The sequence below is a fragment of the Panulirus ornatus genome, chromosome 66 (assembly GCF_036320965.1).
Source record: "Panulirus ornatus isolate Po-2019 chromosome 66, ASM3632096v1, whole genome shotgun sequence".
In the NCBI taxonomy this organism is placed as follows: Eukaryota; Metazoa; Arthropoda; class Malacostraca; order Decapoda; family Palinuridae; genus Panulirus; species Panulirus ornatus.
In genome coordinates, this window is record NC_092289.1 from 12377879 (window position 1) to 12403699 (window position 25821).

Consider the following 25821-nt stretch of genomic DNA (forward strand, 5'->3'; position numbering starts at 1 on the left):
CCAGCGCCACCTATACCATGTGCCTTTTAGTGACCTTAGAAGTGAAACTTTATCGAATGCTTTCTGAAAATCTTTTTAGATCACATCAACTGCTTCACTTTCATCATACATGCTCATTATTTCATAAAACATATCGAGCAGATTTGTCAGACACGAGCGGTTTCGTCAAGAACCATGCTGAGATTCGTATATTAAGTGGTGATGCTCTCAATGGTTTACAATCCTATCCCTAATGATAGTTTTCATTAGTTTACCAATAACAGACGTTAAGCTCATTGGACAACTAATTGCCAGTCAGTGGTTTATTTTCTTTCCTTGACTATCGATGTTACATTAGCAAATTTCCATTCCTCTGGAACATTTTCCGTAGTGAGCAACTCACTGAAAAGAGTAGCCAAGGTGGTTAACTACCTCATTTTTCGCCTCTTTCAGTATCCTCAGATAAGACTTATATGGGTCTGCTGTTTTATTTACCCACATTCCATTCAGAGTCACTGGCCACCCGGTAGCCTAGCCCATCTGTGTGAAGCTACGGGACGTTCAATTTCTGTTGTACATTGCTGTATTTGCCAGCTTAGTCTCGTCTGCGAATTTCGATATCTTACAACGAAGCCTATTATCGTATTTTTCTTATCTATGTCATCAACATACATGAGAGAGAGAGAGAGAAGTGGTTCCAAGACTGATTCCTGTAGTACACCACTTGTTATATTCTATATCCATTCTGAGACTTGACGGGTGGAAAAAAAGCGCCTCTTAGGGATAGGTGTAAACAAACCCTGCACGAAGTGCCACAACACCTTATTCTTAAAGACGAGACAGGAAATTTTTAGCCTGTATCCACATATGCATCAAGATGGCAACAGTTATATCATGTAACTATGTAACGTATGTGTGACGAAGCTCATATCATGCATCAACTTTGTCGCAACCCGTCTGACGTTAACCCACTGGAAGTCGGACTACGACCCTTTGTGACCTCTGTAATCCTCTTGCGCTACCGCTCACACGATGAGCATGGGGTGCACAGTCATTTTCCTGGGGACACCGGCACAAATCAGATCTGACTACGGCCAATCACCTAATTTTCTAACCACATTTTCTATACCACGTAAGTTAACATCTGCTTACTCTCTAGATGTGGAAATTTATCGTATGTTTTCTGGTAGTCTATTACACGAACCACTTTGGTCATATGTGTTGACTAAAGGATTAAAAAGATAAAGAAAGTAAAGAGATAGAACACCTTTGTCAGACATGAACGGTTTACGTAGAAAACCATCACTGTGAATCGATGAGGATGATTTACAGTCTTGTTTTGGAAGGTGTTTTGATTTACAGTCTTGTTTTGGAAGGTGTTTTGGAAGGTGAAATTATGTACGAAAGATAAGAGAGCAAATGGAATATGAAATCCGGCAAAGCGGCGGGGTTGGATGATGTGGCAGCTGAATTCTTTAAGAAAGCCGGTAACAGTTGTTGATAGGTTGGTAGGGATATTCACTGGATATATGGATCATGGTGAAGTGTTTGATGATTTCCAGAATGCATGCGTCATGCCACTGTTCAAAAGCAAAGTGGATAAAGGTGAGTGTTCAAACTACAGAAGCATAAGTTTGTTGAGTATACTAAGAAAATTGTATGAGACGGTATTGATTGAGTGGGTAAAGGCATGTACAGAGCATCAGATTGGGGAAGAGCAGTGTGGTTTCAGGAGTGGTAGAAGTTGCGTGTATCAGGTGTTTACTTTGTCGAATGTGTGTAAAAAATACTTCGAAAAACAGATGAATCCGTATGTGGCATTTATGAATTTGGAGAGAGCGTGTGATAAGGTTGATAGAGATGCCTTGTGGAAGATCTTGAGAATATATGGTGTGGGAGGTAAGCTGCTTAAAGAAGTGAGAAATTTTTATTAAGCGAATAAGGCATGTGTACGAATAGAAAGAAAGAAGAGTTAACGGTTCCCAGTGAAGGTCGGTCTGTGGCAATTGTGTGTGATGTCACCATAATTGTTTAATTTGTTCATGGATGGGGTGGTGAGAGAGGTAAATGCAAGAGTTTTGGAGTGAGGGACGAGTGTGCAGTCCTGTGAGAATGAGAAGGCCTGGGAAGTGAGTCATTTGTTGTCCGCCGATGATGCAGCACTGATGGCTGATTCAAGTGAGAAACTTTAGAAGTTGGTGACTGAGTTTGGAAAAGTGTGTGAAGGGAGAAAGTTAAGAGCAAATGTGAATAAAAACAAGGTTATAAGGTTTAGCAGGGTTGAGGGACAAATTAGCTGGGATGTAAGTTTGAATGGAGAAAAACTGGAGGAGGTGAAGTGTTTTAGCTATCTGAGAGTGGGTTTGGCAGCGAATGGAGCCATGGAAACGGAAGTGAGTCAGAGCGTGGTGGAGCAGGCGAAAGCTTTGGGGGCGATGAAGCATGTGTGGAAAGAGAGAACGTTATCTCGGAGAGCAAAAATGAGTAAGTTTGAAGGAATAGTAGTTCCAACAATGTTATATGGTTTTGGAGCAGAGGTTATAGATAGGGTTATGTTTAGGAGGTTGGATATTTTGGAAATGATATGTTTGGGGACAATATGTGGTGTGAGGTGCTTTGATCGAGTAAGTATTGAAAGGGTAAGAGAGATGTGTGGTAATAAAAAGAGCGTAGTTGAAAGAGCATGTGAGGGTGTGTTGAAATGATTTGGATATATGGAGAGAGTGAGGAAAGGTTGACAGAGATGATATATGTGACAAATGGAGGGATCAAGGAGAGGTAGGAGACCAAATTGGAGGTGAAAGAATGGAGTGAAAAATATTTCAAGTGATCAGGGTCTGAACATGCAGTAGGATGAAAGGCGTGCACGGAATAGAATGAATTGGCGTCGACATGCCGTCAGTGGACTGAACCAGGGTATGTGAAACGCCCAGGGGAAACCATGGAAAGGTCTGTAGGGCCTAGATGTGGTTTGAATGCATTACACATGACAGTTAGAGACTGAGTGTGAACGAATGTGGCCCTTTTGTCTGTTTTCCTAGCGGTACCTCTTTGAAACAGGGGGTAGCGATGCTGTTTCCTGTGGGGCGGGGTGGCGCCAAGAATGGGTGAAGGCGATTAAGTATGACTATCTATATGTGTATACATGTATATATTACATAATACCTTCAAACAATGAAGAAAGTGAAGTGTTTTAAATATGTGAGAGTGGATTTAGCAGCGGAGGGGACCATGGAAGCGGAAGTGAGTCACAGGGTGCGGGAGAGGGCGAAGGTTCTGGTAGTGTTGAAAAATGTGTGGAAGGGGAGAACGTTATCTCGGAGAGCAATAATAGGTATTTTCGAAGGAATAGTGGTTCCAAAAAAATCATATGGTTGCGAGGCATGGGCTACAGATCGGGTTGTGAGGAGGAGGGTGGATGTGTTGGAAATTAAATGTTTGAGGACAATGCGTGGTGTGAGGTAGTTTGATCGAGTAATTAATGAAAGGGTAAGAGAGATGTGTGGTAATAAAAAGAATGTGGTTGAGAGAGCAGAAGAGGGTGTGTTGAAATGTTTTAGTCACATGGAGAGAATGAGTGAGGAAAGATTGACAAAGAGGATATATGTGTCAGAGGTGGAGGGAACGAGGAGAAGCGGGAGACCTAATTGGAGGTGGAAGGATGGAGTGAAAAAGATTTTGAGTGATCGGGGCCTGAAAATACAGGAGGGTGAAAAGCGTGCAAGGAATAGAGTGAATTGGATCGATGTGTAATACCGGGGTCGACATGCTGTCAATGGATTGAACCAGGGCATGTGAAGCGGTTGGGGTAAAGCATGGAAAGTTTTGTGAGGCCTGGATGTGGAAAGGGGGCTGAGGTTTCGGTGCATTATACATGACAGCTAGAGACTGTGAAAGAATGTGGCCTTTTTCGTCTTTTCTTGGAGCTACTTCGCTATTTTCATGTGATTTGATCGAATAAGAAATGAAAGGGTAACAGAGATGTGTGGTAATAAAAAGAATGTGGCTGAGAGAGCAGAAGAGGGTGTTTTGAAATGGTTTGGTCACATGGAGAGAATGAGTGAGGAAAGATTGACAAAGAGAATATATGTGTCAGAGGTGGAGGGAACGAGGAGAAGTGGGAGACCAAACTGAAGGTGAAAGGATGGAGTGAAAAAGATTTTGAGCGATCGGGGCCTGAATATGCAGGAGAATGAAAGGCGTGCAAGGAAGAGAGTGTATTGGAAGGATGTGGTATACCGGGGTCGACGTGCTGTCAATGGATTGAACCATGGCATGTGAAGCATCTGGGTTAAACCATGGAAAGTTTTGTGGGGCCTGGATGTGGAAAGGGAGCTGTGGTTTCGGTGCATTATAAATGACAGCTAGAGACTGGGTGTGAACGAATGTGGCCTTTGTTGTCTTTTCCTAGCGCTACCTCGCGCGCATGCGGGGAGAGGGGGGGGGGGGTGGTCGTCATTTTATGTGTGGCGGGGTGGCGAAGGGAATGAATATAGGGAGCAAGTATGAATTATGTATATATATATATATATATATATATATATATATGTATATATATATATATATATATATATATATATATATATATATATATATATATATATATATATATATACATATATATATATATATATATATATATATATATATATATATATATATATATATATATATATATATATATATATATATATATATGTATATACATATATATACACACACAGACATATACGTATATACACATGTACATAATTCATACTGTCTGCCCTTATTTATTCCTATCGCCACCTCGCCACACATGGAATAACAACCCCCTCCCCCCTCATGTGTCCGAGGTAGCGCTAGGAAAAGAAAACAAAGGCCCCATTCGTTCACACTCAGTCTCTAGCTGTCATGTAATAATGCACCGAAAACCACAGCTCCCCTCACACATCCAGGCCCCACAGAACTTTCCATGGTTTACCCCAGACGTTTCACATGCCCTGGTTCAATCCATTGACAGCACGTCGACCCCGGTATACCACATCGATCCAATTCACTGTAGTCCTTGCACGCCTTTCACCCTCCTGCATGTTCAGGCCGCGATCACTCAAAATCTTTTTCACTCCATCTTTCCACCTCCAATTTGGTCTCCCACTTCTCCTCGTTCCCTCCACCTCCGACACATATATCCTCTTGGTCAATCTTTCCTCACTCATTCTCTCAGTGTGACCAAACCATTTCAAAACACCCTCTTCTGCTCTCTCAACCGCACTCTTTTTATGTCCACACATCTCTCTTACCCTTACGTTACTTACTCGATCAAACCACCTCACACCACATATTGTCCTCAAACATTTCATTTCCAGCACATCTACCCTCCTACGCACAACTCTATCCATAGCCCACGCCTCGCAACCATACAACATTGATGGAACCACTATTCCTTCAAACATACCCATTTTTGCTTTCCGAGATAATGTTCTCGACTTCCAAACATTCTTCAAGGCTCCCAGAATTTTCGCCCTCTCCCCCACCCTATGATTCACTTCCGCTTCCATGGTTCCATCCGCTGCCAGATCCACTCCCAGATATCTAAAACACTTTACTTCCTCCAGTTTTTCTCCATTCAAACTTACCTCCCAATTGACTTGTCCCTCAACCCTACTGTACCTAATAACCTTGCTCTTATTCACATTTACTCTTAACTTTCTTCTTTCACGCACTTTACCAAACTCAGTCACCAGCTTCTGCAGTTTCTCACCCGAATCAGCCACCAGTGCTGTATCATCAGCGAACAACAACTGACTCACTTCCCAAGCTCTCTCATCCACAACAGACTGCATACTTCCCAATCTTTCCAAAACTCTTGCATTCACCTCCCTAACAACCCCATCCATAAACAAATTAAACAACCATGGGGACATCATACACCCCTCCCGCAAACCTACATTCACTGAGAACCAATCACTTTCCTCTCTTCCTACACGTACACATGCCTTACATCCTCGATAAAAACTTTTCACTGCTTCTAACAACTTGCCTCCCACACCATATATTCTTAATACCTTCCACAGAGCGTCTCTATCAACTCTATCACATGCCTTCTCCAGATCCATAAATGCTTAAAACAAATCAATTTGCTTTTCTAAGTATTTCTCACATACATTTTTCAAAGCAAACACCTGATCCACACATCCTCTACCACCTGAAACCACACTGCTCTTCCCCAATCTGATGCTCTGTACATGCCTTCACCCTCTCAATCAATACCCTCCCATATAATTTACCAGGAATACTCAACAAACTTATACCTCTGTAATTTGAGCACTCACTCTTATCCCCTTTGCCTTTGTACAATGGCACTATGCACGCATTCCGCCAATCCTCAGGCACCTCACCATGAATCATACGTACATTAAATAACCTTACCAGTCAACAATACAGTCACCCCCTTTTTTAATGAATTCCACTGCAATACCATCCAAACCTGCTGCCTTGCCGGCTTTCATCTTCCGCAAAGCTCTTCTCTGTTTGCCAAATCATTTTCCCTAACCCTCTCACTTTGCACACCACCTCGACCAAAACACCCTATATCTGCCACTCTATCATCAAACACATTCAACACACCTTCAAAATACTCACTCCATCTACTTCTCACATCACCACTACTTGTTATCACCTCCCCATTAGCCCCCTTCACTGAAGTTCCCATTTGCTCCCTTGTCTTATGCACCTTATTCACCTCCTTCCAAAACATTTTTTCATTCTCCCTAAAATTTAATGATACTCTCTCACCCCAACTCTCATTTGCCCTCTTTTTCACCTCTTGTACCTTTCTCTTGACCTCCTGCCTCTTTCTTTTATGCATCTCCCACTCATTTGCATTTTTCTCTACAAAAATCGTCCAAATGCCTCTCTCTCCTCTTTCACTAATAATCTTACTTTTTCATCCCACCACTCACTGCCCTTCTTAATCAACCCACGCTTCTCATGCCACAAGCATCTTTTGCGCAAGCCATCACTGCTTCCCTAAATACATCCCATTCCTCCCCCACTCCCCTTACCTCCTTTGTTCTCACCTTTTTTCCTTTTGTACTCAGTCTTTCTGGTACTTCCTCACACAAGTCTCTTGCCCAAGCTCACTTACTCTCACCACTCTCTTCACCCCAACATTCTCTCTTCTTTTCTGAAAACCTCTACAAATCTTCACCTTCGCCTCTACAAGATAATGATCAGACATCCCTCCAGTTGCACCTCTCAGCACATTAACATCCAAAGGTCTCTCTTTCGCGCGCCTATAAATTAACACGTAAGCCAATAACGCTCTCTGGCCATCTCTCCTACTTACATACGTATACTTATGTATATCTCGCTTTTTAAACCAGGTATTCCCAATCACCAGTCCTTTTTCAGCGCATAAATCTACAAGCTCTTCACCATTTCCATTTACAACACTGAACACTCCATGTATACCAATTATTCCCTCAACTGCCACATTACTCACATTTGCATTCAAATCACCCATCACTATAACCCGGTCTTGTGCGTCAAAACCACTAACACACTCATTCAGCTGCTCCCAAAACACTTGACACTCATGATCTTTCTTCTCATGCCCAGGTGCATATGCACCAATAATCACCCATCTCTCTCCATCAACTTTCAGTTTTACCCATATCAATCTAGGATATACTTTCTTACACTCTATCACATACTCACACAACTCCTGTTTCAGAAGCAATGCTGCTCCTACCCTTGCTCTTGTCCTCTCACTAACCCCTGACTTTACTCCCAAGACATTCCCAAACCACTCTTCCCCTTTACCCTTGAGCTTCGTTTCACTCAGAGCCAAAACATCCAGGTGCCTTTCCTCAAACATACTACCTATCTCTCCTTTTTTCTCATCTTGGTTACATCCACAAACATTTAGACACCCCAATCTGAGCGAGGAGGATGAGCACTCCCCGCGTGACTCCTTCTTCTGTTTCCCCTTTTAGAAAGTCAAAATACAAGGAGGGGAGGGTTTCTGGCCCCCCGCTCCCGTCCCCTTTATCCCCTTCTGGGACACGTGAGGAATGCGTGGGAATATATATATATATATATATATATATATATATATATATATATATATATATATATATATATATATATATATATATATATATATATATTCCCATGAGTCCACGGGGAAAATGAAACGCGATAAGTTCCCAAGTGCACTTTCGTGTAATAATGACATCATCAGGGGAGACATAAGAGAGAAATATAACAGTCAGTTGATATACATCGAAGAGATGAAGCTAGGACGCCATTTGGTAAACATGCGATTGTCCAAGACGGACAACAAGCGTTCATAAACTTAGAATTCTACAAATTTTATCACCAATAAATTTATCTAATTTGTATAAACCATCATTAATATCAAGGTTATAATTCTTTGTGTATTTCAATGATATTTCTCGCGGTAATATAGTTAGAGTTAATAACTGAGATGGCATAACTCCAGTCAATACGATGATCATAGTTTTTAACGTGATTAAACAAGGCATTTGATTCTTGTCCTGCTTTTATACTATATTTATGTTGCTTAAGTTTAACAGAAAGATCCTTACCAGTCTGCCCAACATGAAACCTATCACAATTTCTACATGGCACTTTATAGATGCTTCCAGGAGAATTTTCTGGTGAATACCTGATTAAGATGTTCTTTATAGTATTATTGTTGCTGAAGGCAACATTTACATTAAAGGATTTAAGCAACATGGGAAGTAAAGTAAAATCATTGTTGATAGAATTTGTAAAATGATAAGTTTATGAACGCTTTTTGTTTGTCTTGGACAATCACATTTTTACCAAATGGAGCCCTAGCTTCGTCTTTTCGATGTATATCAACTGACTGTTATATTTCTCTCTTATGTGTCCCCTGATGATGTGATTATTACACGAAAGTGCACTTGATAACTTATCGTGTTTCATTTTCCCCGTGGACTCATAGGAATATCTTGATCACGCGCAAAATTGTGATTCTCTCCTACCTCAACGATTTTTGCAGCTATCTGGTCGACCATTTGACCAATTCCAAAACATCATTTTAAAGAAACACATTAAATTAAAGTAGCTTGAAATGGAGGAAGCTTTTTGCCTCTCAAATGGCAATACCGACATATTGGAAGAACCGGATGTTGGACTGTTGCAAAGACAGATTAAGGAATGAACGCAGTAGGCTACAAATGACACTAAATTGTAAGTTGGACCATCTTATTAAAAACAGCGACTGGACTTAGAACAAAAACCGTTCTTTTGTGATAAACCTGTCTAATAAACAACTAGATAAGGATTCCTTTTGTGCATTAGGCTATGGATTAAGTTTTGTGTGCTCTAACAGGGAAGTCAGCTGTGTTGATGTCACAAAGTCTTTTTTTGATTTAGAGAAATACAGTAATTTAACTATTGGTGAAATTACTATCTGTAAGGGTTTAGTGTATGCCAGTTTGTCAAAATCAGTGGAACCTAAGATTTCTAAAGTGCTATTAACACCTTAAAAAAAAGACGAGGATATACATATTACTAAAGCAGATAAGGCTAACACTGTTGTGATTTTAGACAAAAGTAACTATTTATCTAAAATGAATGATCCTTTAAATGATGACACAACATATTCTAAACACAGTAAAAATCCCTTAGAAGTAGTTATTTCTCATTTCAATAAAGAAATGAAGTTGCCGTTGAAAGATAATAGTTCTCTTATCAAAAGTTTGTCTTTATCCCCTTCATTTGGCGCCATACATGTATGGACTTATCAAAACACATAAACAAAATTTTCCAGCAATACCTATAGTGAGTTCAGTAGGCTCTATGACATATAAATTGTCAAAATGTTTAGTTTCTTTATTAAACGCTTTATTTGGCAAGATATCAAATTCTAATATCATGAACAATGTAGATTTAGTCAACAAGCTAAACAATATCAATGTTAATTTTGATTTCATTCTAGTTAGCTTTGATGTTTCCTCACTTTTCACAAAAGTTCCAGTTGATGACCTTTTAGAATATCTATTTGATGTGTTGGATGATATTCATTTACCTGCTTCAAAGTCTGTTTTCATTGAACCGAAAAAATTGTGTATAAAGGACTGTGTATTTCAATTCAATGGAGATTATTATGCTCAAAAATTTGGTATGTACTAAGTAATCTTTATATGGAATTTTTTGAAAAAAATTAGTAAAGGATATCTTACCTTCTAATGCAATTTGGTTTAGGTTGTAGATGATGTTCTTTGTGTTTGGCCAACAAATGAACATTTACAAATATTTCTCCCCTTACTTAACAATTTAGTACCTTCCATCAAATTTACTGTAGAAAATGAAAATAATGGTATGTTACCATTTTTAGATTGCATGATCCATAGGCAAGGAAACAAGTTTAAGTTTAGCATGTACAGAAAACCTACCAATGTATGCTCATATATCCATTATTACTCACCTCAACATGACAGAGTTAAATTATCATCATATCAATCTATGTTCCTTAGGGCATTACTCATTTGCAGTCCAGAGTTTATTGATAATGAGTTTGAGAAGATATATTCAATTGGATCTGATTTATAGTACCGTAGATCTTTCATTGATGAATCCCTTAAGTTAGCAAAGAAATCATTTTATAGAGTTGAACCCAAACCTCCCATTGACACCAAGAATCTTTTAGTTCTCCCTTTTGATAATGATTTTACTTTACTTCCCATGTTGCTTAAATCCTTTAATGTAAATCTTGCCTTCAGCAACAATAATACTATAAAGAGTATCTTAATCAGGAGTTCACCAGAAAATTCTCCTGGATGCATCTATAAAGTGCCATGTAGAGATTGTGGCAAGTTCTATGTTGGGCAGACTGGTAAGGATCTTTCTGTTAGACTTAAGCAGCATAGACAAGAATCAAATGCCTTGTTTAATCATGTTAAAAACTATGATCATTGTATTGACTGGAGTAATGCCAACTCAGTTGTCAACTCTAACTCTATTACCACAAGAAATATCATTGTATCTTCTATTATTAAATACACAAAGAATTATAATCTTAATATTAGTGATGGTCTATACAAATTAGATGACTTTATCGTTGATAGAATTTGTAAAATGATAAGTTTATGAACGCTTGTTGTCTGTCTTGGACAATCGCATGTTTACCAAATGGCGTCCTAGCTTCGTCTCTTCGATGTATATCAACTGACTGTTATATTTCTCTCTTATGTCTCCCCTGATGATGTGACTATTACACGAAAGTGCACTTGGGAACTTATCGTGTTTCATTTTCCCCGTGGACTCATATCTTGATCACGCGCAAAATTGTGATCCTTTCCAATATATATATATATATATATATATATATATATATATATATATATATTATATTTATCATACTTGATCGCCGTTTCCCGTTTATCGAGGTAGCTCCAAGAAACAGACGAAGAACGGCCTATTCACTTATATACACATAAACGCCCATACACACACACACACACACACATATATACATATATATATATATATATATATATATATATATATGTCATACAAACCTACAATAGCCAGGATCGAACCCGGGACCCTTGCACAATGGGCGGGAGCGCTACTTCTAGGCTGTGGTCGCCCCTATTAGGGAAATGACTATTCGAATACTATGTACTCGAATACCCTTCATCTCACGTTGGTGAGCAAAGGGGTCTACACCGGTCTTTTCCCATCAGGCTCACACAGCCAGCAGATAGCATTTTACCGAACCTAACTGTACAACGCGGAGGTATATGAATACGAACAAAGTGCATATGAACGCTCACCTTCATAGAATATACAAACCTCCAACTGCCAGGATCGAACCCGGGACCCCTGTGCAACAGGAGGGAGCGTTTTCTTGCCTTCATCCATTCCTGGCGCTATCCCGCCCACAGGAAACAGCATCGCTGTGTGTATGTATGTATGTATTTATCTATATCACAGCCTGAGCCAGGTAACCATTTTATCGACCAACCCCTAAGGGTGGATAAACAGCTGCAATTGGTATGGACCGAGTGCCACAACCAGGGTTAGAACCTATGCGCTCGACTGTGGCCGGCCCGTGAATGCGTCACGGTCAAGAACTCTACCCGATACACCACGAAGGGACGGATTTGCTCTATACGGGCGAGTAGACTTTGAAGCCTGACAATAGGCGGAGCATCTAAATCGTCCAGGCGTAGGCAGTCCTCTATAAACTCATGTAGCTGTACGTAGAAATTCTGCCACAAGTTAACAACCGTAAATCCCTCCCTTACTGTGTAGTGTTCAACCAGGTGGTGTATTTGTGGAGTCCAGGAGAATGTGTGTAGAAAACGGCACATGATGGCAGTGTTGGCTGTATTTGCTGGTTGGATTTTCGTCCTGCAGTTCTCAGCAGAGACCACCAGTATGTTACCGTATCCCAGAGAATCCTCTCAAAAGGGTGTCCTTCCCAATAAATTCCTGCGAGCTACAAATTACTGTACTTAAATCGTCATTTTCTTCGATGGTAAAATAATTTGCCGCTCGGCCGCCAGTGTGGAGGTGGCCGGAGCCGCCCCGCTGCCTATTGCTCTTGTTGAAGTTGTTGTACGGCAGTCACGTCCTTCGTACGCAGAGCAGACCCAGCAAACCAAGTAATCTATCATACTTTTTTTCTTTCTCATGACACATCCACTGCGTTAAAAGTATTACATACTACACTTACATCACACACACACACACACACACACACACACACACACACACACAGGTAATTGCCCATTTTTTTTAAGAACACTTTTAATCTGCAGTACACCGTCGCTCAGACAAGGGGGGATGGTATGTGGCACCAGCTTCCGTCTTTACGCAGGCAAACGAGTTTCCGTCTACACTGAGCACAGTCCTCAATATGTGGGAATCGAGGGCGAATCTGGGGTTATCATTCTTCGGTCTCGACCGAATACTAATTAGAAGCTTAGACGTGAACTAGTGTACGAGTATTTTATCAATGCGTCTCAGGAAATACTGTGTGCCTTCGCTACAACCTGGTAGCTGACTGGACGAGCGTATGCAACACCAGCTTATCATAAGGGTGTGGCAGGTACGAACACAGCGGTCGGCCATACTGACACAGAACAACATCCCTATCTACAGATGTACTGAGCTGCTACACGCATAGAGTGATAACTGCAACTCTGAAACTATGAAAATGTGACGAATCTATGCATTCACATATGCGTAGTAGGTACATTCGTGTTCTGCGCAGCATCTGACTCAGTAGCAAGTGGGTGGCCGCCTGGCACGTGCACTGTACGTAACCTGTCCCTCACCCACTGAAGGAACCATCAGCTACCTCGCAGATCTTCCGGGAGTTACCTCAAGCAATGGTATCTATCACAAAGAATGTCCCTTCCTACCACGGATCCAGTGCTTCTCCCTCAGGTAGGGAGGAGGGAAGATGCTAGTAACGGACCCTTTTCGCAGCCTTCCTCTACTGTTCCACACCGCCTCATCAACCTCGCCACCATCTTTCCCACCTCAGAATTATGTCGCTCAGTATCCTGTTACTTCAACACATCCCTTCATATTTAGTCCTTCTGTTGACGTACATCCAGGCTCTCTTATCCTACACGCTTCTGATGATGGACGGCACTCTCCTACTCCACCGCGCCCTCAAAGACCTTTTTTTTTTAATAGTGTTGCATGCGTCGTCTCACGCCTCGGCGGAGGAGTCCTGTCCCTTCTGTGGTCACCCTTCTGCCTCTAGAGCGTCGTGGTTTTCATGTATTAAGACCACGTCACCATTTACGACATTCACATCAAGCGTTATCCTCGTTTCTATATTTTCTCAGAGTAGATTAAAGAGTTAATGATGATACAGCGTCAGCTGCATCACCCCTCGTGATGTAGTTGCTACCTGCACCTCCGCCTCTCCTCTTACCTCACTCACCCATGCGGGAGATAAAAACTCCCGGGGCAGCCGGACCTGGGGACCGTAGCGCAGTTTTTCCCCAGTAGCGGGAGTCACGTCGTGAGCAGCAGTCCTGCCCAGCAGCCTTGGCTACCCTGGTGGCCTTCACGGGAATCCCGACCATCACTGCCACCACCTTCCACCACTACCACCACCCTCCACCACTACCACCACTACCACCACTACCACCACCCTCCACCACTACCACCACCCTCCACCACTACCACCACCACTACCACCACCCTCCACCACTACCACCACCCTCCACCACTACCACCACCCTCCACCACTACCACCACCCTCCACCACTACCACCACCCTCCACCACTACCACCACCCTCCACCACTACCACCACCTTCCACCACTACCACCACTACCACCACTACCACCACCCTCCACCACTACCACCACCTTCCACCACTACCACCACTACCACCACTACCACCACCCTCCACCACTACCACCACCACCCTCCACCACTACCACCACCCTCCACCACTACCACCACCCTCCACCACTACCACCACCCTCCACCACCTACCACCACCCTCCACCACTACCACCACCCTCCACCACCTACCACCACCACCCTCCACCACTACCACCACCCTCCACCACTACCACCACCCTCCACCACTACCACCACCCTCCACCACCTACCACCACCACCCTCCACCACTACCACCACTACCACCACTACCACCACCCTCCACCACTACCACCACCTTCCACCACTACCACCACTACCACCACTACCACCACCCTCCACCACTACCACCACCCTCCACCACTACCACCACCCTCCACCAATAACATCACCCTCCACCACTACCACCACCCTCCACCAATAACACCACCCTCCACCACCACCCATTACCGCTACCACCCTCCACCAACGCTTCCACCCTCCACCACTACTACTACAACCCTCCACCACTACCTTAACCCTACACTACCACTACTACCTTTCACTACCAGTACCTCCCCCACCCACCACTTCCACTACTACCTTTCACTACCAGTACCTCCCCCAGCCACCACTACCACTCTCCACTACCACTACCACCCCCAACCGCTATCACCACTCACCACCTCCACCCTCTACCACCACTACCACCCTCAACCACTATTGCCACCCACCATCCTATACCACCACTACCATCTTCTTCCACCGTAACCACCCACCACCACCACCCTCACTACCCTCTACCACCACCACCACCACCACCACACGTGACGCCGTCATCACCACCATTGTCATCCTTCTAACCTGGCCCTCCATACACACGCCTGGCCCCTCCTCCATACCTCACACCTGACTCGACCTCATACCTGGCCCTCCCTGATCATGGACGTGTCTGCCTTGTGATATAGTTTTTCTTCTTTTTTATGTTAGCTGAGACGACACGGGCAAATGAGGCTCTGATCAAGGCTATCCCATTAACGATATATATATATATATATATATATATATATATATATATATACATATATATATATATATATATATATATATATATATATATATATATATATATATATATATATATATATATATATGTGTGTGTGTGTGTGTGTGTGTGTGTGTGTGTGTAGGTAAAATCACACTTCAGTAGGCGTTCATGTAATCTTGATCAACATGTAATTTCATGGAGACAATCCATCTTATCAGGCGCCAGTACTTAACAAAGTTATTCAAATCCCAACATCACATTTAAGTCCCACCGTCCAACACCAATCTTTATAAACCAAGCACTGTCTGCTTTGTCTGACAGTAACCGTTATGAGGGAGAGTGATTAAGGGGGGTCATGTGGCAAAGGTTGTCCTGGATAGTTATGTGTGTTTTGAAGAACTTTTCTTATATTCTCATGTTTTGTCAAATCTTTCATAATGATTTGGTTCATGCTAAGATGGGCTTTACAATTGCCTGGGGACAAATCAAAGTTCTTAGTATTGGCAATTAAGACAGATTCAGTGACGTTATGTGTGGCATAATCAGCAGAGGGGTATAGAATAACGGGATTTTCAAGATATATGGGGAAACATTTTCATGGCAGTGTTTAGCAGCTGCATTTTTGTGGTCATCCTTGCGTACTGCATGACGGTGCCACACCTCTCCGTTGCAGTTTTTCCTGCTTTACCAATATAAATATATTTACATGCCTGGCATCTGACGGCGTAAACACCCCCAATTGTTGCATGATTTGGCCTACTATTTTTCAAGGTCTTACTGATGGTGTTATTGTACTGGAAAGCAACATTACAAGCATTGTTTTTTAGAAATTTAGTCTTACCATTGGAAACCCTCTTCGTCCGATTCTTAGTAACTTATTTACGGAATATTTTGAGACTAAAACTTTAACTTCAAATGCCTTGTTTGATAATGTTAAAGACTATGATCATTGTATTGACTAGAGTAATGTTATCTCAGCTATCAACTTTAACTCCTGTACCGCGAGAAATATCATTGAATCTTCTATTATTAAATGCACAAAGAATTGTAACATTGATATGAGTGAAGGTCTATACAAATTGGATAGCTTTATTGTTGAGAGATTTTGCAAACAGGTCCCCTTCTTGCTCATATAATAAGTTTCTGATACGCTTGTTACCAGACTTGAACGCACCCGATCTACATTCGGCCAGTCACTTGTTTACCAAATGGCGTCTTAGCTATGTCTCTTCGTTGTATATCAACTGACTGTTATATTTCTTTCTTCTGTCTCCCCTGATGATGTGATTATTACACGAAATTGCCCTAGGGAACTTATCGTACTTCATTTTCCCCGTGGACTCATAGGAATATCCTTAATCACGCGCTAAATTGTGATTTTTGCCAATATATATATATATATATATATATATATATATATATATATATATATATATATATATATATATATATATATATAAAGGGTGATTATTGGTGCATATGCACCTGGGCATGAGAAGAAAGATCATGAGAGGCAAGTGTTTTGGGAGCAGCTGAGAGAATGTGTTAGTAGTTTTGATGCACAAGACCGGGTTAAAGTGATGGGTGATTTGAATGCCAAGGTGAGTAATGTGGCAGTTGAGGGAATTTTTGGTGTGCATGGGGTGTTCAGTGTTGTAAATGGAAATGGTGAAGAGCTTGTAGATTTATGTGCTGAAAAAGGACTGGTGATTGGGAATACCTGGTTTAAAAAGAGAGATATACATAAGTATACGTATGTAAGTAGGAGAGATGGCCAGAGAGCGTTATTGGATTACGTGTTAATTGATAGGCGCGTGAAAGAGAGACTTTTGGATGTTAATGTGCTGAGAGGTGCAACTGGAGGGATGTCTGATCATTACCTTGTAGAGGCGAAAGTGAAGATTCGTAGAGGTTTTCAGAAAAAAAGAGAGAATGTTGGGGTGAAGAGAGTGGTGAGAGTAAGTGAGCTTGGGAAGGAGATTTGTGTGAGGAAGTACCGTGAGAGACTGAGTACAGAATGGAAAAGGGTGAGAGCAAAGGACGTAAGGGGAGTAGGGGAGGAAAGGGATGTATTTAGGGAAGCAGTGATGGCTTGTGCAAAAGATGCTTGAGGCATGAGAAGCGTGGGAAGTGGGCAGATTAGAAAGAGTAGTGAGTGGTGGGATGAAGAAGTAAGATTATTAGTGAAAGAGAAGAGAGGGGCATTTGGACGATTTTTGCAGGGAAATGATGCAAATGACAGGGAGATGTATAAAAGAAAGAAGCAGGAGGTCAAGAGAAACGTGCAAGAGGCGAAAAAGAGGGCAAATGAGAGTTGGGGTGAGAGAGTATCATTAAATTTTAAGGAGAATAAGAAGATGTTTTGGAAGGAGGTATATAAAGTGTGTAAGACAAGGGAACAAATGGGAAAATCAGTGAAGGTGGCTAATGGGGTTGTGATAACAAGTAGTGGTGATGTGAGGAGATGGAGTAAGTTATTTTGAAGGTTTGTTGAATGTCTTTGATGATAGAGTGGCAGATATAGGGTGTTTTGGTCAAGATGGTGTGCAAAGTGAGAGGGTTAGGGAGAATGATCTGGTAAATAGAGAAGAGGTAGTAAAAGCTTTGCGGAACGTGGAAGCCGGCAAGGCAGCAGGTTTGGATGGTATTGCAGTGGAATCTATTAATAAAGGGGTTCAGTATTGTTGACTGGTTGGCAAGATTATTTAATGTATGTATGACTCATGGTGAGGTGCCTGAGGATTGGTGGAATGCTTGCATAGTGCCACTGTACAAAGGCAAAGGGGATAAGAGTGAGTGCTCAAATTACAGAGGTATAAGTTTATTGAGTATTCCTGGCAAATTATATGGGAGGGTATTGATTGAGAGGGTGAAGGCATGTACAGAGCATCAGCTTGGGGAAGAGCAGTGTGGTTTCAGAAGTGGTAGAGGATGCGTGGATCAGGTGTTTGCTTTGAAGAATGTATGCGAGAAATACTTAGAAAAGAAATGGATTTGTATGTAGCATTTATGGATCTGGAGAAGGCATATGATAGAGTTGATAGAGATGCTCTGTGGAAGGTATTAAGAATATATGGTGTGGGAGGCAAGTTGTTAGAAGCAATGAAAAGTTTTTATCGAGGATGTACGGCATGTGTACGTGTAGGAAGAGAGGAAAGTGATTGGTTCTCAGTGAATGTAGGTTTGCGGCAGGGGTGTGTGATGTCTCCATGGTTGTTTAATTTATTTATGGATGGGGTTGTTAGGGAGGTGAATGCAAGAGTTTTGGAAAGAGGGGCAAGTATGAAATCTGTTGGGGATGAGAGAGCTTGGGAAGTGAGTCAGTTGTTGTTCGCTGATGATACAGCGCTGGTGGCTGATTCATGTGAGAAACTGCAGAAGCTGGTGACTGAGTTTGGTAAAGTGTGTCAAAGAAGAAAGTTAAGAGTAAATGTGAATAAGAGCAAGGTTATTAGGTACAGTAGGGTTGAGGGTCAATTCAATTGGGAGGTGAGTTTGAATGGAGAAAAACTGGAGGAAGTGAAGTGTTTTAGATATCTGGGAGTGGATCTGGCAGCGGATGGAACCATGGAAGCGGAAGTGGATCATAGGATGGGGGAGGGGGCGAAAATTCTGGGAGCCTTGAAGAATGTGTGGAAGTCGAGAACATTATCTCGGAAAGCAAAAATGGGTATGTTTGAAGGAATAGTGGTTCCAACAATGTTGTATGGTTGCGAGGCGTGGACTATGGATAGAGTTGTGCGCAGGAGGATGGATGTGCTGGAAATGAGATGTTTGAGGACAATGTGTGGTGTGAGGTGGTTTGATCGAGTAAGTAACGTAAGGGTAAGAGAGATGTGTGGAAATAAAAAGAGCGTGGTTGAGAGAGCAGAAGAGGGTGTTTTGAAATGGTTTGGTCATATGGAGAGAATGAGTGAGGAAAGATTGACCAAGAGGATATATGTGTCGGAGGTGGAGGGAACGAGGAGAAGAGGGAGACCAAATTGGAGGTGGAAAGATGGGGTGAAAAAGATTTTGTGTGATCGGGGCCTGAACATGCAGGAGGGTGAAAGGAGGGCAAAGAATAGAGTGCATTGGAGCGATGTGGTATACCGGGGTTGACGTGCTGTCAGTGGATTGAATCAAGGCATGTGTATGGGGGTGGGTTGGGCCATTTCTTTCGTCTGTTTCCTTGCGCTACCTCGCAAACGCGGGAGACAGCGACAAAGCAAAAAAAAAAAAAAAAAAAGTTTGTTGAGTATTCCTGGTAAATTATATGGGAGGGTATTGATTGAGAGGGTAAAGGCATGTACACAGCATCAGATTGGGGAAGAGCAGTGTGGTTTCAGAAGTGGTAGAGGATGTGTGGATCAGGTGTTTGCTTTGAAAAATGTATGTGAGAAATACTTAGAAAAGCAAATTGATTTGTTTTAAGCATTTATGGATCTGGAGAAGGCATGTGATAGAATTGATAGAGATGCTCTGTGGAAGGTATTAAGAATATATGGTGTGGGAGGTAAGTTATTAGAAGCAGTGAAAAGTTTTTATCGAGGATGTAAGGCATGTGTACGTGTAGGAAGAGAGAAAAGTGATTGGTTCTCAGTGATGTTGGTTTGCGGCAGGGGTGCGTGATGTCTTCATGGTTGTTTAATATGTTTATGGACGGGGTTGTTAGGGAGGTGAATGCAAGAGTTTTTGAAAGAGGGGCAAGTATGCAGTCTGTTGTGGATGAGAGAGCCTGGGAAGTGAGTCAGTTGTTGTTCGCTGATGATGCAGCGCTGGTGGCTGATTCGGGTGAGAAACGGCAGAAGCTGGTGACTGAGTTTGGTAAAGTATGTGAAAGAAGAAAGCTGAGAGTAAATGTGAATACGAGCAAGGTTATTAGGTACAGGAGGGTTGCGGAACAAGTCAATTGGGAGGTAAGTTTGAATGGAGAAAAACTGGAGGAAGTGAAGTCTTTTAGATATCTGGGAGTGGATTTGGCAGCGGATGGAACCATGGAAGCGGAAGTGAATCATAGGGTGGGGAAGGGAGCGAAAGTTCTTGGAGCATTGAAAATGTGTGGAAGTCGAGGACTTTATCTTGGAAAGCAAAAATGTGTATGTTTGAAGGAACATTGGTTCCAACAATGTTATATGGTTGCGAGGCGTGTGCTATAGATAGAGTTTTGCGGAGGAGGGTGGATGTGCTGGAAATCAGATGTTTGAGGACAATATGTGGTGTAAGGTGGTTTGATCGATTAAGAAATGAAAAGGTAAGAGAGATGTGTGGTAATGAAAAGAGTGTGGTTGAGAGAGCAGAAGAGGGTGTTTTGAAATGCTTTGGTCACATGGTGAGAATGAGTGAGGAAAGATTGACAAAGAAGATATATGTGTCAGAGGTGGAGGGAACGAGAAGTGGGAGACCCAATTGGAGGAGGAAAGATGGAGTGTAAAAGATTTTTAGTGATCAGGGCCTGAACATGCAGGAGGGTGAAAGACTTGCAAGGAATAGAGTGAATTGGAACGATGTAGTGTACCGGGGTCGATGTGCTGTCAATGGATTGAACCAGGGCATGTGAAGCGTCTGGAGTAAACCATGGAAAGTTCTGTGGGGCCTGGATGTGGAAAGGGAGCTGTGGTTTTGGTGCATTGTACATGACAGCTAGAGACTGAGTGTGAACGAATGTGGCCTTTGTTGTCTTTTCCTAGCGCTACCTCGCGCACATGCAGGGGGGAGGGGGTTGTCATTTCATGTGTGGCGGGGTGGCGATGGGAATGAATAAGGGCAGACAGTATGAATTATGTATATGTTTGTGTGTGTATATATATGTATACGCTGAGATGTATAGGTATGTATATGTGCTGTGTGTGGACGTGTATGTATATACATGTGTATGTTGGTTTGTTGGGCCATTCTTTCGTCTGTTTCCTTGCGCTACCTCGCTAACGCGGGAGACAGCGACAAATCATGATAATAATAATAACATATATATACATATATTTTTTTTTTCTGCTTTTTCGCTGTCTCCCGCGTTTGCGAGGTAGCGCAAGGAAACAGACGAAAGAAATGGCCCAACCCACCCCCATAAACATGCATATACACACGCCCACACACGCAAATATGCACACCTACACAGCTTTCCATGGTTTACCCCAGACGCTTCACATGCCCTGATTCAATCCACTGACAGCACGTCAACCCCGGTATACCACATCGATCCAATTCACTCTATTCCTTGCCCTCCTTTCACCCTCCTGCATGTTCAGGCCTCGATCACACAAAATATTTTTCACTCCCTCTTTCCACCTCCAATTTGGTCTCCCACTTCTCCTCGTTCCCTCCACCTCCGACACATATATCCCCTTGGTCAATTTTTCCTCACTCATTCTCTCCATGTGCCCAAACCATTTCAAAACACCCTCTTCTGCTCTCTCAACCACGCTCTTTTTATTTCCACACATCACTCTTACCCTTACGTTACTTACTCGATCAAACCACCTCACACCACACATTGTCCTCAAACATCTCATTTCCAGCACATCCATCCTCCTGCGCACAACTCTATCCATAGCCCACGCCTCGCAACCATACAACATTGTTGGAACCACTATTCCTTCAAACATACCCATTTTTGCTTTCCGAGATAATGTTCTCGACTTCCACACATTCTTCAAGGCCCCCAGGATTTTCGCCCCCTCCCCCACCCTATGATTCACTTCCGCTTCCATGGTTCCATCCGCTGCCAGATCCACTCCCAGATATCTAAAGCACTTTACTTCCTCCAGTTTTTCTCCATTCAAACTAATCTCCCAATTGACTTGACCCTCAACCCTACTGTACCTAATAACCTTGCTCTTATTCACATTTACTCTTAACTTTCTTCTTTGACACACTTTACCAAACTCAGTCACCAGCTTCTGCAGTTTCTCACATGAATCAGCCACCAGCGCTGTATCATCAGCGAACAACAACTGACTCACTTCCCAAGCTCTCTCATCCCCAACACACTTCATACTTGCCCCTCTTTCCAAAACTCTTGCATTCACCTCCCTAACAACCCCATCCATAAACAAATTAAACAACCATGGAGACATCACACACCCCTGCCGCAAACCTACATTCACTGAGAACCAATCACTTTCCTCTCTTCCTACACGTACACATGCCTTACATCCTCGATAAAAACTTTTCACTGCTTCTAACAACTTGCCTCCCACACCATATATTCTTAATACCTTCCACAGAGCATCTCTATCAACTCTATCATATGCCTTCTCCAGATCTATAAATGCTACATACAAATCCATTTGCTTTTCTAAATATTTCTCACATACATTCTTCAAAGCAAACACCTGATCCACGCATCCTCTACCACTTCTGAAACCACACTGCTCTTCCCTAATCTGATGCTCTGTACATGCCTTCACCCTCTCAATCAATACCCTCCCATTTAATTTATATATATATATATATATATATATATATATATATATATATATATATATATATATATATATATATATTTGAAATGGTTTGGGCACATGGAGAGAATGAGTGAGGAAAGATTGACCAAGAGGATATATGTGTCGGAGGTGGAGGGAACGAGGAGAAGAGGGAGACCAAATTGGAGGTGGAAAGATGGAGTGAAAAGGATTTTGTGTGATCCTGGCCTGAACATGCAGGAGGGTGAAAGGAGGGCAAGGAATAAAGTGAATTGGAGCGATGTGGTATACAGGGGTTGACGTGCTGTCAGTGGATTGAATCAAGGCATGTGAAGCGTCCGGGGTAGACCATGGAAAGCTGTGTAGGTATGTATATTTGCGTGTGTGGACGTGTGTATGTACATGTGTATGGGGGGGGTTGGGCCATTTCTTTCGTCTGTTTCCTTGCGCTACCTCGCAAACGCGGGAGACAGCGACAAAGTATAAAAAAAAAAAGAAAAGAAAAAAAAAAAAAAAAAAAATATATATATATATATATATATATATATATATATATATATATATATATATATATATATATATATACCCTGGCCTGAGCCAGGTACCCACTTCATCGATCAATCCCTAGAGGTGTATGAATAGCTGGGATGACTGTGGACCGTCTGCCGCAACCTCCAGGATTCGAACCTATGCCATGTTCGACTCTGGGCGACCCGTGAATACGTCACAGTCAGGAACGCTAACCGCCACACCAAGGAGGTCCATTTATAGAATGTTTATAGAAACGTACAGGAAGTTTGTGTTAGTGGGTCATCTTTCTAAGTATGATATATGATGCGTAGCCCTGATAGAATGTTGGGTATGTGTGACAGACTACACTACATCTGCAGGACAGACGGGGCGTTAACCACATTGATCCACGGGATGGCTGCGTTAGAGATAGGTTCTTGTTTGCCGTTGATGGTTTGCATGTAGACAGAGTTTAGTAAAGCTATAGGATTAATAGGTACTTACCAGGAGGAGAACAGGTCATACTAATCCAGAAAGTCAGGTGCAGGTCAGCCACTCTAACCAAGTGACCTAAGTTTAGTAGTGTGATTTCAGAGGCTTGAGTCACACCCACAGTATCTTTCGCAGAGACATGTTAACCTTTCTTGTCCACAAATCCTCGGGACCATTTTCCCGTTCGCACTTTCTTATACACATTCTAACAGACTTTGTCTCCCTAAGATTGAAGAAATAGTCCTACCCCGCAGCACAGTGGACCAATCCAGACCTCAGACACAGCTCTCCACTGCACACTCTACCTTCCCAGCCATAGCCGCTCCCTCTCCATGAATTGTGCCGGTAATCCCCGGCAAAATTTGTTGTGCACCCCATGCTCCTCCTGTGAGCAGTAGCGCAAAGGGATTACAGGAGGTCACAAAGGGTCGTAGTCAGACACCCCCGTGGGTTAATATTACATGGGATGTTACGATTATTTCATTACATACAATTACATAGTTTCATATGGTAGGTTTACCGATCAGATATGAAAAGTGGATACAAACTTAAGATTAACTTAAGATTTCAGTTGTCTTCACCGCAGCACACACACAAACACACACACACACACACACACACACACACACACACACTCCCCTCCATGACATAGCCGCCCCTCTCCCGCAGTAAACTCTACCTCCCCAGCACAGGTTACCTCCCCAGACTTCAGTATCAGTCATGGGGCGAGATCCGTGCCTCAGCCTAAACAAAAACATTTCCCATCAAAGCAAAAACTCATTGTCATTGTTTTTGTTTTCACTTATGATCAGGGACATCCGCCAAACTTTTTCTAAAGTTCGGTTTTTACTCTGAAGTAACTGGTTCGTCCGTCTCCCACCGTAGGCTGGGAGATATATTGTTTTTCCTACATATTGCCTTTTTATCATCCATATTTCCAGTGATCAAAAACACAATGCCAGTCCCTCATTTTCATGTCGATTGTCCTGGCACTCAGAAGACGTGTATCTTAATCATGGACAACCTCATGTCAACCTTGGTTCAATACGCCCTAATCATACTCTCATCTCTTTCTTCCTAAGATGTTGTTGTGAGCGCAAATCTATCACATTTGCCACAAAGCAGTAGCTTAACATGTATTGGATATGGCCTTCAGTACTGTGAGAGTACCTGGGTCTGAAGTAGATTGATGAGGACCTGTACTACCTGTTTACCACCAAGGTTCGCCTAGGAAGTGAGAGCGGCTATGGGACTTCTTGCACGCTTAGGCTTGCTGCCTCAAACGTGCAGGTGATTGTGACTCTGGTCACCTAGATTACATAGTCAGGGGGTGAGAGTTACTGGTACCTGGCCACACAGACTACCGTCCCTGAAGATGAGAGTTACTGGCACTTAACCACATAGACTAACCTCCTTGAAGGTGAGGATTACTGGCACCTGGCCACATAGACTACCCTCCTTGAAGGTGAGGATTACTGGCACCTGGCTACACAGATTACCCACCTTGAAGGTGAAAGTAACTGGTACCTGGCCACATAGACGACCCATCCTAAAGGTGAGGGTTACTGACACCTGGCCAGCTTGACTAACCGCCAATGTAATTCTCTTCTCTCCTTTAACTAAGTCGTTAGGAACCAGAAGCATTCTTTCTCATTAATCCTCCCGGCATCACCTCTCTCCGTCCTTTACGCTTCGTGCGCCTCTGATGTTGCTTCTCTCTCTATTCTCCGGGTATTAGATGTGCTCCCTGCCCCAAAGGCTTGAACCCGAAGCACACCCTTGGTTGCCATATCCCACAGCTTCTGTGTGGAGACCAGCCACCCGAAGACTGGCTGGTACAATACCACCTCCTTCCCTCGAACGGCTACGCTGCGGAATTCTCTTCCTCCCCTCGTGTTTTCCTCTTCATATCATCCTCTCGTCCTTTAAGTGTTAGGTCTACAAATACCATTGAAGCCCTGACGAATTTCTACTTTAATTTTTCCTTTGGTCCTTCACCCGAGATGGCCTTTGACT